The sequence below is a fragment of the Siphateles boraxobius genome, unplaced genomic scaffold (assembly GCF_051911475.1).
Source record: "Siphateles boraxobius isolate OS27281-9 unplaced genomic scaffold, OSU_SipBor_1 66, whole genome shotgun sequence".
Taxonomy (NCBI): domain Eukaryota; kingdom Metazoa; phylum Chordata; class Actinopteri; order Cypriniformes; family Leuciscidae; genus Siphateles; species Siphateles boraxobius.
The window spans coordinates 9375606-9389758 of record NW_027509193.1 but is presented as its reverse complement, the minus strand read 5'-3'; positions in this window follow the sequence as shown (position 1 = coordinate 9389758).

Sequence of the window (14153 nt, the reverse complement as noted above, 5' to 3'; positions counted from 1 at the left end):
CGTCGCTCTCACGTACAGTAGCCTATACAGACTACACACCCTCCCTCTCTCTCTCTCTCTCTCTCTCTCTCTCCACCCGCCTTCTCTGCAGCTGAGTGCGTGTTATTGGTGGTGTGAAGAGATATTGCTCAATTGTTTTGAATGGCAGCAATTGCAGTCACAAGCTCATATTAACGCTGAAGAACCCACGTGTGCGCCAAAGGCTGAACATTTGGATAGGCTTTTACATTGTGTTCTAATCATGCACGCCAAAATGTAAGATTTACGTGGTATCGAAATATTGAACACTGTTCATTCAGTGTGTATCCTACTTCAAAATGGTTCAAATTAATGTAAAGTCAGAATCCCCCCTGCTGAACCTTGGCTGCGTAACACTAACGAAAAACTTTTTTTCATTCATTTTTGAGAATTTTGTGATTTTTTTGTTGTTGATTTTTTTTAGATAATTAAACTTAGTTTCAAAAGAATTTGAATTCCAGCACTTTTTTAAATATTTTCATAAATTATTTCAAAGGAAATAAATATATGAATACATAAAACTTTCTTATGGTAGGCCCTATTGGTGACTAATAGGCTACTATTATGGCATATAAAATTCTATAGCCTACTCTTAAAAATAAAGTTATTTTATTAGCATTCATTGTTCCAAGAACCTTTAACATCAATGGAATACCTTTCCATTGCAAAAGGTTCCTAGAGGAAAAAAATCCTTCAGATTATCAAAATATGGCACTGTATGGTCTTATATGGAACTGCAGAAACTTCTTTTATAGAACCTTTATTTTTAAGTGACATTTTTGTAAGAAATGACAAAGAACATTACATTTATTTTGTGTGTTTCCATTAAATCTATTACAGTAGAAATAGTGGAAATAATGTGAACACATAATAAGAAACAGGGTAGCAAAGTAGAATCAAGAACATAAAAAAAAAACATGTATTTTACATGGACCTTTGTCTATCTTTTAAAGCATAAAGAGAACAGCAGTGACATTCATTAATGAAGAACCTGACTCTAAGACTAAAGTTTTGTGCTGTATCAATTACATTTTGGCATGTGTCTTATTCTCCGTATGGTCTACAGTTAGCCAGCTGTATGGTTTCAAATTGCCCAGCTGGAAAGCACAAAAGGGGTTATCTCTTTCACAACCACTTCAGGAACACACACACTACATTTAAGTGTCTTCTTCATCAAAGGCACTTATTAGTAGACACATGCCGACACCATCAGACCTCAGGCCTGCATGATCGTGGTATGAGTGGCTTATAGTTGTGAGCCAAAAGAGTAAGCAACTTCATTATCAGTATTAAGTTACGTTTGGCAGGCCATGCATGGTGTCTTGTTCAAACGTCTGTCAGTAAACAGTATCCCAAGACAGCTTTGAGGGGTAAATATGGGATTCGGTGACCGCACTATTCAGGGCACTTAATTGAATACAGAATCATTGTAACACATGGGAATAGAGACCAATTAATTTCCTTAAAAGTAAAATGCTTGAAAAATTAATGAGGTCTATGTGGTTTATAAAACATTTTAAACTATTATTTGACCTTACTTTCTTTAATAAAACTCACAAAACAAATAAAATATTGCATAAAACGAATTTTTATGCTAGATAGAAAAAAAGGTTTAGTGGGTCATATAGAACTCAAGGGTTCTTGACTCAATTTTAAAGAACCCTTTATACCATTAAGGTTCTAAATTGGCAGAAATGTCTTAAATTCTTGCATAATGCCTTCATGTATAACATGTTTTTTTTATTTTCTTTCTAGTAACAGTCTGTTTATGTTTATAAATTTAACTAAATCCATAAAATTATCCAATGATGAGAAACCTTAAAAGATTCAATATATGAAGCGCCTGATAGAACCATTTAAGGTTCTATATAGAACTTTTTCTTCTGAGAGTATATGTTGTACAGCAGTAATCTCTATAAAAGCATATATCTGCATTTATTTTTTCTTTTGAGGAAATGGTTCCTGATCAACAGAAGAGGGAATCATCTGCCTGATAAACTTAGATGAACTCATTCAACTGTGGTTAGAGCTTCTTCCGCACATCATATGCGATGTCTGTGCACGGCAAAACCTCAGAATGGGAATTTCCGCCCTCTGTGACATCACACAAACAAAATATGTTCAAGTTAGGTGGGTTGTAATGCACCTCAGACACATGATCCTGTTGAATTTTGAGAATTGTGTGTGGGACTTCACTTAGCCATGTCTGCAAGCTCAAAACTGCATGCGGGAAAAAGTATAAATTTAGCTCTGCGTCAGTAGAGGTCCTCGTTGTCACCATGGAAATGAGAGTGAAACCATGCTGCAGAGATGTGGACATCACACATGATGTGAACCACTGCAGTCATCCGCTGGTCACAGGACACACTCACTCTCTCCACTGTTATAAACTTAGTGGCTTCCCCCGTTTATCTCACGGCAGGTCGTTCCTCATTTTATCCCACATCCACCTCTGTGGTTTCTGTGGTCCCTTGAATGGGGAAGTACATTGCATTTGGGCCGTGGTCAGATGTGGATGTGTGTGAGTGTCAACAGAATGGCATAGTCAAGTGTTTATCATACCATTTAGTCATTTGACCTTCTCTGAAGATGACTGACATGATGTCAACATGCATAGTCTGTGACTTCATCACAAGAACCCCCATAACACCATTAGACTTGCCATCAAAGTGCTGTAAATGGCTGCATGATGTTTTCTGTTCTCTCAACAAGAGAATTTAAGGGGTAATGAACCCATAAATAAATTCACTCTAAAGCCAGATGAGGTCCTGCAACTGGGAATGGCATTACGTAATGAATGTAAAAATTAGGAATGTACAGACATAGAAACATTGGTTGATAAAGTGAGTACTGTATCGTTGGTCGATACAGAAACATTGGTCGATACTTGTGAGTGATAACTGATTATATTATATACATGTTTATTTAATGTTTTATATAATGTTTCGGCTGAAGCTGAAGTATAGTATGTAAATTAATATATTTGATATGATATAGTATTTATTTTGTAAACAAATGTAATACATATGTGTATATATATATACACAAATATACAAATCTATTTTTAAGCATACACACTTGTATACTATATTAAAAGTCTGATCATTTAAAACTATAAAAAATAGATATTTAATATTTAAAATATAATTAAAATAAAATACAATTAAAATTGTTTACAAATTATATATACAGTGTATAGTGTATAATAGAGATAAAAGAGCGAGAGAGAGAGAGAGAGAGAGAGAGAGAGAGAGAGAGAGTGTGTGTGTGTGTGTGTGTACAGCTTACAGCTTATTTCTTTAAAGTTCACCGGAACATAATGTAAAAACGTATAACTCTTTAGCAATTTTGAAACCTTGCATAGAAAAAGTTACTGTTTGAACTGGGTGAAATAAGTCCTAATATTATCTGCTCCAAATATCAGTGTTTTCATATTTATGATAAAACAAGAGAATGGTTGCAATTGGCCAATATAGAGTTACATATTGTATATCCCTACTCATAAAACCTTTTGTGTCTGCATGTTTATATTAGTTTCCTCCTAGAAATCCAACAAAAACAGAGCAGTATTTCCACAAAAGCGAAAGAACCATGGTAATTCCATAAGCAGATTTGTCTTTGTAATGAACATGACTCTCTAATATGTTTGCCTGGCAGTGGAGCCCACTAGCCCTCATATGACTACATAAACCCACCCACTCACACACACTCGGATGATGGATGACCTCAGGAGCCTAACGCAATTGCCCTGGAGTGAGGAGAACAGAGCTCACATCTGTGATGACTCATTAAATACATCCCCCCATCACCCCTCCCTGCTGACACAACGCCATCCTTATGACATGCGTTATCGTTATCGCACACCACGCAAACACACAAGCTCAAGCACACACACTCACTATGCTGTCATTCTCCTCCGTGAAAAGGATTGTAATGTATTGTACAGGCGAATAAACACAACAAAATGCTAATGTCCTTAGTCAAAATACTGAGACAGAGCCTTTTATTTTCACAATAAACAATAGATCCTTCATGTCCAACTCTTTACTAAACTGGGAACCCCTTTAAATCTAGACAGAAGCGTTTCATGTGGAGACACACTCACTCTTTCATACACGCATAAACTAAGATGGATGTTGTAGGCCTCTAGAGTGCAGGATCATTGTGTGTGTGTGTGTGTGTGTGTGTGTGTGTCTGTGTGTGTGTGTGTGTGTGTGTGTGTGTGTGTGTGTGTGTGTGTGTGTGTGTGTGTGTGTGTGTGTGTGTGTGTGTGTGTGTGTGTGTGTGTGTACAATTTGTGCTGTAAGGAGATTATCTTTAACTCATTAAACAGATCCACTTTTAAGCACTATGATATACAAACCCCCCCTTCTTATCCCGGTACACATCCAAACACATAATTTAATGAGTTGTCTTACACCAACGCAGGCGCCCTCCTCCCAGTCAGTCTGGCAGATTGGTAATGTGCCCCCTGAAGAACATTTTCAAAAACACACTTTTATGGGACTATTATTTCACTGTGATCCTCAGGCTTCACATCATTTAGCTTGGCATCATTTGGGAAGCAAGATATGCTACATGTCTTAATTTGTAGCTACTGTTTAATACCTGACACCAGATAGAAGACTCATCTTAACAATTCTTTAGAATTTGAGAAATATTTGGAAAACAGAAAAGCAATTTGGTTGCTAAATGCTGAGATCAACTTCAATAGGTCTAAAACAAAAATGTTGTAACATCTTTTTCACTTTATTTTACAGTCCTGTTCTCGATGTACATACTATGTACTTATTATAGTAATTACAATAACTGGGTAAATATCTAGGTACCAACCTTAACCCATATAGTTACCTTATATTAACCAGTAGTACTTTCTTAGGTAAGTAGTAAGTCGATTCTTTAGTAAGTAAGTGCACAAACTAAAATAAAGTGCAACCCTTAAAATTATCCCATCATTTACTAACCCTCAAGCCATAGGTGTATATGACTTTCTTCTTTCAGCCGAAAGAGTTATATTTAATATAATTTTTTATATTTAGTTATATACAATCAGAGTTATATTTAAAAATATCCTGGCTCTTCCCAGCTTTGTAATGGCAATGAATAGTGCCCGAGTTTTTGAATACGTCGACAGGTCACCTTTCCACCAGAACTCGACTCTCTATGCACGTACGGCCGTTACCGAAAACCAGTGATTATAGTTTATACAGTTTTAAATATGGATTATTTTTCTTACAAAAACCCACTGCTTTGCTTTAGAAGGCATTTATCAACCCACTGGAGTCATATGGATGACTGTTATGATGGATGGATGGATGGATGGATGCGGCTTTTGGAGCTTCAAAAACTCGGGCACTATTCAATGCCATTATAAAGCTGGGAAGAGCTAGGATATTATTTAACATAACTGACTCCAATTGTGTTCGATTGAAATAAGAAAGGCATACACCTTGGATGGCTTGAGGTGAGTAAATTATGAGATAATACAGTTTTAAGTGAACTATTCCTTTAATCGGCTTGAGTCGTTTGTTTGTTTGTTTGCGAATCGGCCTTCACTGGTCGCACTGCATTTTTCAGATGTAGGCCTACTAAAAAATAACCTGGCCCGTTCACTCCAAGAACGAGAACTATAAAGAAAATAATGATGACTATATTAGTGTCCACACTAGTGGGCGATATTATTCTGTTACTGTAACAAACAAGACCTGCTTAACCTTTCAGCTGAAATTGCAGTCAGCAGTGTTTGAAAGGCACAAGGCTGAAATCTATTCTGTTTTGAATGTGTGGTTCACGGTTTTGACAGCAGTGTGTTAGCATTTGAACAAAGTGCTGTAAATCCACAGTGTTGTGCAGGTTGTGGTTAAAGTCATGGGATAAGTGTGTAGAGTTTTGAAAACTGTGTTCAAGCAATGAAAAATGAACTAGAGTTTGGTCCACGTGAACTGCTGCTGTGCAGACTGTAGTTAGAGTTTTGCACATGTAGCTCCAGTTGTGCTCACTGTCGTTTAGCGATCGAAAAAAACTGTAATTATAAGCATGTGCTGCAGTTTTGTCATCTGCCGATAAATGCTCGACCTCTTTAAAGCAGGATGAATTCTGATTGGCTGTCACTGTTTTTATAGTTCATCAGCTGGAAAAAAATAACTGAACGGGATTCCAACCATATGGTTTCTCTGTGCCGTTATCGTTATAGATTTAACGTATAGTTGTTGTGGAGTCTGGTAGCGTCGCAAGAGTCATTCGTGCGAAAATCGTGGTAATTCACTAGTCTTGCTGAAGCCTATGTGTTTGATTCATAATAGAAAGGACTCATAAAAATAATTCGCCAGTGAATCTGATTGTACTTATCGAACTAGTAATCTAGGAAACTCTTTTACAGTATTTTAGTGTCTGCATTGGCGTAAGATGCATGTGCGCAAACTGTTAACGGAATCGAATGTCATAAAAAATCATTCGGTTCCGGAAGGGTAACAGCTTCTTATTTCCAAAACTAATAACAGCGTTTTTATTTTGGGGTGAGAACGGAGTGGGGGAAGATGGAAAGAGATGTATTGTAATCTGAGGTGAGACTTGCATCTCAAATGGTAACGCTAACTTCACATGAGAGAGTTAAAATGTTAATTTCCTTTGTTTTCTCAGAGAGTTGCCCTCTCTTCCAGTTCTTCCAGTCTTACAAGTAAAGTATTCCTTTTATAAACACGGATTAAATATAAAAAGAACATTATTTTTATGGTAGCCTTCTCTTTGAAAGAAAGAAGCAAAAAAGAGAGAGAGAAAACACAAGAGCCAGAAAGAGTGAGACTCCTTTCTTACACAACAATTGTGGAGAACAAGTGCATATTAGACACACACTCTCTTGCATTCAAGGGATGCATGCAGGTTAAAGCAATTTCCTTGGCTGTGATTTCACACCTCTGTGCTGCTCTCAGTTGTGAAGAGAATGTGAGAAAAAAGACATCATGAACAAAGAAAGTGAGGAAAACGAAAAGAGAAAAAATCAATCAAAAGAAATGACAGCGTGTATGGGTTTCAGATGCCTGAGTCACTTTTGATGTTTGTGTGAGTGAGCATCTTTACTTGAGCGTTATACAAATACACATCCACATCTCATTTCACATCATTTGTCTCAATGCATGGATGCTCCCTAAGTGCTCCCATGAATCATGTGAAAGTTTAATGACACATAAACACACTCTGTCCTGGCCCTTGCTGGGGGATGGGGACCCAAAATGACATCATCACCCTGAGAGACAGGGGGCTTTGTTTGGTTACTGTCACTCCACAAAGAGCCAGAGGGGGAGACCCCACCTCGGCCATGTGCATCTCTACTACAAAACAATGGATGAGAGAAGAGACACGTTAAATATGCAGAGACCACCAACTTAAAGCATTAAAAATGCACTGGTGACAAAAGCTCTAAAAGAAGGCTCACTAATTGTGCAGACTTCATGAGTTTTAAATGCGAGTCAGATTTCGGGCAATTCAACTTTTTCAAGGTTTTTCTGAGTTCTTCAGTTTGCCTGCATCTTTGAAATCCTAAAGTTTGGGTTCAGTTTAGGGCCATTTTCTATAGTTTACAAAGATTCATCCATGGCTAAGTTCTTCCATGAATACTAATAGGAAAGGTTTGTGCAGAAAATAAAATGCTATTGTAATTTATTCACCCTCATGTAGTTTTAAAACCATGTTTTTTTTCATAAACACAACATGACGATCTATCTATCTATCTAGACACACACACACACACACACACACACACACACACACACACACACACACACACACACACACACACACACACACACACACACACACACACACACACACACACACACACACACACACACACACACACACACACACACACACACACACACACACACACACACACATATCTATATATCTATCTATCTATATATATATATATATATATATACACACACACATACACATATACACATACATACATTATATATACACACATATATACATTATCTCACATAAGTCACTACACCCCTCACATTTCAGCAAACATTTTAGTATATCTTCTCAAGGGACAATACTATAGAAATGAAACTTGGATATATTTTAGAATAGTCAATGTGCTGCTTGTATAGAAGTATATTTACTGTCCTCTGAAAATAACTCAACATATATATACACATACATACATATACACACATATATATACACACAAACATATATATACACACACACACACACACACACACACACACACACACACACACACATATATATATATAGATATATATATATACACACACACACACACACATATATATTTACATACACAGTATACTAATTGTCTATAATATATACACTCATATATACATACATATATATAAATATTATATATATATATATATATATACACACACACACACACACACATATATACATACATATGTACAGTATAGTATATACTTATTGTCTATAATACACACATAAACAAACTTAATTTCGGTACCATTCAGTACATTCCAAAATATTTAACCTGAAATAAAAGTAAATGGATATTTTGATCTGTAGAAAAATAATAACATCTTTAAGCAAATATGGTCTTGCTTAATGTTTACCCCACGACAACTTGGAATGAGTTTGGGCTTGTGACTCTAAAAGAATCTGTGACGTGTGTCAGGTTTGTGCAGGTCATCTGCGGCCCGAAGCCAAAATCAGGCCACGTTTCAGTGAACTCAGATGCAGTGTACATACAAATTCAGCCACGTGATCAGCATCCTTCATGTGCTGTGGGAAAGCATTGGTCCGAGTGTGTTTGTAAACACTGCATCAGGGGCGGCAGTGGCTCAGTGGTTCATGTAGGTTGTCTACAAACCGAAAGGTTGGTGGTTCGATGTCCAAGACACCTAACTGTCGCTGCTCCCTATGAGCTGGATGGCGCCTTGCATGGCTGACACCGCCGTCGGTGTATGAATGGGTGAGTGGATGGGTGAATGTGTGGCAACATGTAAAGCGCTTTGGTGGCCATTGGGTCTATGAAAGCGCTATATAAATGCAGTCCATTTACCATTACCATTTACCATCAGTCCGGCAGGGAAATTATCAAGGCTTCTTGTTTGGCAAGAAAAAAAAAAGGGGAACCTTTCAGAACTTGAGGCCCCATCACATTTGGCTAGTCTGTGCAAGTCACTGCTGACAGAATGAGAGAGATTCCATACAGATGAGGAGAGAGGGAAATACGGTGAAATGCAGTGAATAACAGTGAAATACAGAAATGAGCGTGAAGGGAATGCACCGTTTCTAGATTTGGACCAGTGACCAGAAGATGAGACGGTGTCAACAACAAGGGGAGAATGAAATGGTGACAACACTGGCTGCGTTAAAAACAGGTAAGATGTATTTAGGAAAATGATAAATAAAAATAAAGCAGTGAAATTCAAAACATCATCACCACATAACACAAAAGAAAATAATAACCAGGATGGCAGTAAAGACTTGTTCCAAACAAATTAAATGTTACCTTCTTATAACCCTTATTTATATAGATTTATATTTAGTTTGAAACTATTATTAATTGTTTCTCTCTTTTTGACCTATTTAGATTCAAGCTAATACAGTTAATTGACCTTTACTATTAATATATGTATAAAATTAATTTTTACCTATTTATTCAAATTGTTTCTAGTTGGCTTATTTAATGTAGAGAATAATTTAAAATTTGAATACAATTCTTCCAAAAGATAACCATTTTGAAATACCCTTTTCACTCTTGTTCTCCAGGGGGGAAAAAACACATTCACGCATAATTCTTCCCATTTTAAAACAGAAGATATGCTGCGTACACGCGTAATTTTTTCTCTTCTTTTTATTTTATTTTATTTAAGATTTTATTACAGTAATTATAACATTTCCTTACAATTGGATGGTACCTGGAATCTTAGTCAAGGCATTCAACAATTGGGTATATTGACTAAAAATAAATAAAATAAATAAATAAATAAAAAACAGCAAAACATATTTTGTGAAACAGATATTACATCCAAAATTGTAAGAGAAAGAAAAAAAGGGACATAAAAGTCATCAATTGTAACATAAAATATGTTGCAAGGCAATGTCAGCCAACCAAATATTACAGCTTTTTTGTAAATTCAGTAAGCTATAGTTATATATTTATTACTCTACCTGTAGTTTGGGTACCAGATCCGATCCGTTTTCAAATTTTTTTTATTTTATTAACTATATACAAAAGAAAACATTTGAGGATGATGCATTTTAATCCAGAAGTACTCTCATTCCCAATATGGGTATTTATTTTTATTCCTATCATTACTTCTTTCATTCCATATCCTTCGTATCTCTTATTCAATGATCCGTAAGATTTCCCTTCTTTTCGTAAAATGTTTCAAAATTTCTACACTAGGTCTGGTCTAAGTGGGAGAATGTAGTCTATCCATTTTCTCCATAGCTTAATACATTTCTCGGACTGTAGCCGAAGATTCATTGTTAACCTCTCCATTGCGTAAATTTCATACACAATTCCCACCCAATCGTTGATTCCCGGTGATTCAGGTTGCAACCACTTTCTACTTATAGCTTTTTTGCAAGCAATCTTTTCTCTTCTTTTTAGGATTGCGCCAGCTGCTTCTATCTCTCTTGCAAGGAGTGTTGCATTGTCTGTGTCCTGTCTAATTGGACCAATCTTCATCTTATTAAATTAAATAACTTTTATAAATGAGTTTTATGGTTTTAATTTATGTATTTTCTTATTTTCTCTTCACAGATATTTAATCAAATAGAATAACTGTTTTACATATTCATGAGTGTTAGTCTTTTTCTTTTTCTTACATCAACAGGATTTTTAGTGACCTGGGTATATGTTTTATTCATACATGCACCTTGGTAAATTAAGAAATCTGGTTACTCAAAACCCTTGACTTCATGTTTTATCCTTTCAGCAGTGACAGGACTGTCACTCAGCAGTTCGTTTTGCAGCATGAGCCAATAAACAATGGCGTAAGTTCTACCCAGCATACATCGCAAAAGAGTGAATGCAGGCTAAACACTCTATAAGTAGGTCAGTGAGACTTCATTGTTACATTCAACTGCTGTGCATAATAATCACATTATGATTATTCACAAACATAAGGCAGAAGAGGGTATTTTCTGCTGGGGTGTTGCAGTCAAGATGATGCAGCAGCCATTGTTTCAACCAGTCGGATCATGATAATTTGATCGCTTTTAATATAATTGTTGCCTCAAACTGAGTCCCTTTGCAAGTGTGATTTGGTTTGGCGAGGTAGTGGTTTCAGAAAGCAGAGTGTGAATACAGGAGCTCCATGTGAGGTTGACACTCTGGTAAAGGCCATGGGTTATTCAGAAATGAGACTATATATAGACTTCTATTAATGATAACTTTGATGTAGAGTACAGGTCAAAAGTTCAAACCTACTCAGTTTTTCTGACATAGCCCTACACCTTGCAGAATCTGTGAAATGTTAATTATGTTAACAAAATAAGAGGGATCATTCAAAATGCATGTTATCAGGGGCCAAGCACTGAAAGTGCGTAGACACCTCTTGAAATCGTTGGCGTTCTTCTTCTTCTTCCGTTTCTTTTTCTTCTTCTTCTCCCGCCATGGAAGTCTATGGCAGCCTGTGGAACCTTTTGAGGGAAAGTTATGAGATTTGGCACACTGATAGAGGATAGTCTGAACTGTCACCATAGCAAATTTGGAGTCTCTAACTCAATCCCTTTAGCGCCACCAACTGTCCAAAGTTGCACACGTTTATGCTAATGACTTTTGAACCGTAAGGGCTATAAACAAAAATCTTGTTTCCTCTGATTCCTTAGCTCAAGCCGATTCGAATACTTTTCTCGAATACTCGTCTTAGACGGTTGCTCTGATTTTCACGAAAATTATACCAAATCATCTTCAGACCATGCCGACAAAAGTTATGGAATTCAAGATGATTCGTCAAACCGTTCTTGAAAACCGCGCAAAACAAACTAATTTTAAGTAGCGCTTGCAAAATCAGACTTAAGGCTGTATCTCCGCAACGCTTTATCGCATTCAGACCAAACTTGGTACATGTCCTCACAAGCATGACCTGAGGCGACATTCTGCGTTTCGGCACAGCGCCACCTACTGGTCCGAAGATACAACAAATGGCTACTTTTGCTTATAACTTCTGAACAATTTAACCAAAAATGTATTCAAAAGTGGTCTCGTTAGATTCAGGACGTCATGCCGAGTGGACTGATATCCAATTTTCCCATATCAGCCATTTTGAATTTTGTACTTAAATGCTGTATTTTATGAATGAATGAACATACCGTTACGAAACTCAGTATGGATCATCAGTACGATTCCCTGAAGGAGCCTGAGAAGTTTTGAACCAGCGCCACCTAGTGGTAAAATAAAAATGTCAAATACTTATAACTCTGGGTGTGGTTGATTTATTTTCACGGGAGTCATCTCCTTGCATTCCTGAATCATTGCCGATGCGGAGGCCAACGATACCAAACATGCAAGGTTTCGCCTTACGGTTTGTGTAGCGTTGTGATTTACTGCTTAAAAACATTTGCCAATATTTTCGAAACCGTTGGACCGATCGAGACGAAACCACTGTAAGAAGTTTGGAAACATCATTGGCTTATAATGCCCAAATGTCAAAATTTTAATAGTAAGTGGCATGAAAATGCAAACAATGTGAGGTGTGAGTCATTTTTAATGTGTTTATACATATAAATGTCTATAACTCGAAAAACGAAATTAGATATTTTCACCAAATTCGACACACATGTATGGGCTCACTGTGAGGACACATTAAAAAAATAGTGTGATTGTGTCTCTTTTTTGAACTCCTCCTAGACTGTTTGTCCAATTTTCAACAAAATCAAATCGTATCATCTCCAGACCGTGTCGACAAAAAGTTGTCGATAGACAAAACTGTTTTCGTATACCGCATCAGTAAAGTTGAGGCATGCTGCCAAAATGACTTCTCAGGCTTTATCTCTGCAATGCCTTGACATACTGACACCAAACTTTGTATGTGTAGTTGTCACCTCACTCTGACCACACCACATCAATTTCGTAACTGCGCCACCTTTTGGTCGAAAGTGATAATGCATTAAATCTTAGTTTTACTTAATGTATTTGATTGTTCATCCATTTTGCCTAAAATCATCTTTAAATGTTTTTAATTGCTCATTGTTGCAGTTGGTCTGACACTCCTTGCCATGTTGGCATGTCTTATAGTCTTCTTTGTGCTTGGCCCCGATAATTGCTGCTTGCAGCTATATATTTTTATTTAGTACTGTCCTGAATAAGATATTTTGGATAAAAGATGTAGTGGGTTACATGTAGCCACAAGACAAAAAATAGCTGAATTCATAAAAAATAATAATAATAATTACCGTTCAAAGGTTTACATATAGCCTACCCTTGATTCTTAATACTGTGTCTCGTTACCTGGATGATCCATGACTTTTTTTGTTTTATGATGGTTGTTCTTGAGTCCCTTTGTTGGGCCTGAGCAGTTAAACTGCCCAATGTTCTTCAGATAAATCCTTCAGGTCCTGCAAATTCTTCAGTTTTCCAGCAGTCACTATGATTTTGAGATCTAGATTTTCATATTGAGGACAATTGAGGGACTCAAACACAACTTTTAAAAAAGTTCAAACATTCACTGATGCTCCAGAAGGAAACACTATGCATTAAGAGCCAGGGGGATGAAAACCTTTTTCAATTTGAAGATCAAGGTAAATTGTACTCAATTTTTTTCCCGGGAGAATCTATGCAGATTCTGCAAGATATATGTATACTTTTGATCACAACTATTTTTACTAACTCACATTTAGAAAGATCAATAAATGCTTTAAAAATGTATACTCATTTTTACTTAATTCATAACATTTTACAATAAGGTGTCATTTGTTAACATGAGTTAAATACACTAAATTAAATGTAAATTTAATGCAAAGAAGAATATCAAACATACACCAAGAACCCGGCTTTAGATGAATAGATTGTTAGGAGCATTGACAGCAGTGTTATTTTAGTATTGATTAATATAATCATATAGTATTCATATTTTGAATTAGCTTTTATTTTATATATTTTTTTATTTAGATAAAACTTAAGTTCATTAATTTTT